Raw genomic sequence first — 3,299 nt, 5'->3', positions numbered from 1 at the left:
TATATTAAATACAAGAAACCCTAACATGCATAATATATATTATAACAATTATAACATACTTTCAATGCATGTAACATGCTTTCTATGGTGGGATTTTAAATCTAAATGGCATATTATATGCACATATAAGATTTATTTAATTATAACATATATCAAATGCATAAATAATTAAACGCGCACTGATATGGTTTTAGTTTTGACGAAAAAACAAGCAAACAAAACCTAATTATTACAAAACAACTTCTGAACCGCTTCTGGACCGCTCGAACCACTTCAAAACGAAATTAAGTAGCTTGAACCGGACCCGAACAATCTCAACCGGACCAGCCAAGAACCATTCGAAGTTGAATTGGACCAGACCACAAGAGAACCGGTCGAACCGGCAGCTCTTGCACATGTTCAACATCTCGCTAAGTCTCATTGTTTAGAAATAATGACCATCGTCTTCCATTTTGCCAGATTGTTTTGTAAATCCTTCATCGTTTAGCAAAGTTATACGATCGTGTAGTATTTTCCTTCTATCGCAGTGTCATCGTCTAGTGCCGAAGGAAGCTACACGATCGCTTAGTGTCTCATACTATCACGCAGGTCCATCGTTTAGCACGGACAATTTACTACACGATCGCTTAGCCCCATCGTCTAATGCATGAAGCCGATCATTTAGCGCGTGCAAAAAGCAAATGATTGTTTAATACCATTGCATAGCATTCAACACATCGCCCAGCTGTCGCGCAAAGGTATGCGATCGCGTAGTGTTATCGCATAGCAACTCGACGCATCGCTTAGCTGCCACATGGAGGTAAACGATCGCGTAGTGCTATCGCATAGCAACTCGATGCATCGTTTAGCTCCTGATCAAAGATAAACGATCGTAGTAAGCGATAGCTCAGGGCTATCGTATAGCTCTTCATAACTATTGCTTAGTTCTATCTTATAGAACCAAGCGATCACTTAACACCATCGTCTAGCACTGCATGTCATCGTTTAGTATCTGCCGTAGCTAAACGATCGCTTAGCTCCATCGTATAGAACATCATCCTGTCGTTTAGCATCGTAGGTAAGCGATTTGTTTAGTTCCATCGCATAGAAACTTATATGCATCACTTAGCACTTCGTCTACACGATCGCTTAGCTCTGGATCTAAACGATCGCTCAATGTTATCGTGTAGCACTTCATCGCATCGTTTAGAGTGCATTGTTGCTAAACGATCGCATAGTACCATCGTATAGTAAATTCAATGTATCGTTTATTTCCCAAGCCAAAGCTAAACGACTGCTTAATGCTATCGTATAGCAAATTGAACGCATCGTTTAGCTCCCACAGGTACACGATTGTCTAATGCAGGATACCTTAACAATAAATGCTCAAAGCTACATGATCGCTTAGCTTTTCTTCATATCGTCTAACGCATGAAGCTAAACGATTGTTTAGCCACTGAAGCTCAATGATGATAAGAACAGAGGCTGATTTTCTGGAACAGAAGCTAAATGCCTAAACCTAATTATTACAAAATAGCTTCCAAACCGCTCTCAAACCACTCCAAAACAAAATCAAGTAGCTTGAACTGACCACGACCGTCTCAACCAGACCAGCCAAGAACCATTCGAAGCTGAACCAGACCAGACCATAAGAGAACCGATCGAAACGGCAACCCTTGCACATGTTTAACAATGACGACCATTGTCTTGCATTTTGCCAAATCGTTTAGTAAATCCTTGATCGTTTAGCAAAGTTATACGATCGTGTAGTATTTTCCTTCTATCACATAGTGTCATTATCTAGTGTCGAAGGAAGCTACACGATCGCTTAGTGTCTCACACTATCGTGCAGGTCCATCGTTTAGCACGGACAGTTTACTATACGATCACTTAGCTCCATAGTCTAATTCATGAAGCCGATGGTTTAGCGCGTGCAAAAAGAAAATGATCGTTTAATGCCATTGCATAGCATTCAACACGCCAACTGCCACGCAAAGGTATGCGATCGCGTAGTGCTATCGCATAGCAACTCGATGCATCGCTTAGCTGCCGCATAGTGGTAAACGATCGCGTAGTGCTATCGCATAGTAACTCGATGCATCGTTTAGCTCCCGATAAAAAATAAACGATCGTAGTAAGTGATCGCTTAACACCATCGTCTACCACTGCATGTCATCGTTTAGTATCCGCCGTTGCTAAATGACCGTTTAGCTCCATCGTATAGAACATCATCATGTCGCAAAAGCTTGATGCGTTATTTTATGAGGTGAAATTATGGAATGAAATGCGGTGATGGAAATACGTTGAGCAACATGTTTTCTCAGTGGAATCCAAGTATAAACCCCACTGAGTTTCCTGGTAAGTCCAAGGTCGAACTCAAGGACTAGGGAAAAACAGTATGCAGTGATAATTTTCTAGAAGACTTTGCGGTAACCAAAAATTCAAATAGTTGTTTTGGGTTGTTGTTTGCGGTATAAAATAAACGTATGCGGCAGAGTTACAAAAAGAGTTGATAATACAGAAGATGCGATGAATATGCGGGGAACGGGTTGAGAAAGGGTTCAACTAACACTTCCTAGGATACGTTCATGTTATGCGATCATGCAACACACATACAATAGCAAATCATCTCTCGATGCAAATGCTACGACTTCTAATACTAGAATGCATGCGATATATGCGATGAGTCTATAGGACCTACACATAAGCCTCTATTCTTATCTATGCGATGACAAAATGACACATACACATATAAGGCGACCACATAATATCATAACCTATCTCTAGGGTGCATGCGATGCATGTTGGCAAACAAAGCTAATCTCTAAGTCCCTATCTCTTGCTTATGCAGATCTAATCTTGCTCTCTCGAGTCTAGATTCTAACTTAGCTCTTTCAAATCTTAGGTTCTTTCTTTAGACTCTCTCTCGCGTAGCTCTAAATAGATGTTGGGCACAACATAAAACAAGATAATCGCATGCGATGAAGATCCTAGGTCATATTAGCTTAGTTCTTCTCAACCCATTCGATAAATTTAGCTACTCATGCATGCTTTTAAGAGAGTGAACAGATGTAGATAAATAAATTCCATTGTATAGATATAGAGTTGAAATACAAAATAACAATGCAACATGAGAATAAAGAGCCTGGTAGCAATCTCTTGCTTCCCATCGCTTTTACACTGTCTTTTCTACTCGGTTCAAAAGATAGTCTCGCTTTCGCCAGAGTCGGCCCGCTCTCTGCTTTTCCACGCCTCTGTGTTCTCTCTCGAGTTTCCCTGAGCGATATTTCGGTGTCTCTTCCCTTTTCTCGCTCCACCTT

This window comes from Benincasa hispida, chromosome 9, assembly GCF_009727055.1.
Source record: "Benincasa hispida cultivar B227 chromosome 9, ASM972705v1, whole genome shotgun sequence".
NCBI lineage: Eukaryota > Viridiplantae > Streptophyta > Magnoliopsida > Cucurbitales > Cucurbitaceae > Benincasa > Benincasa hispida.
This window is presented reverse-complemented; position numbering follows the sequence as displayed.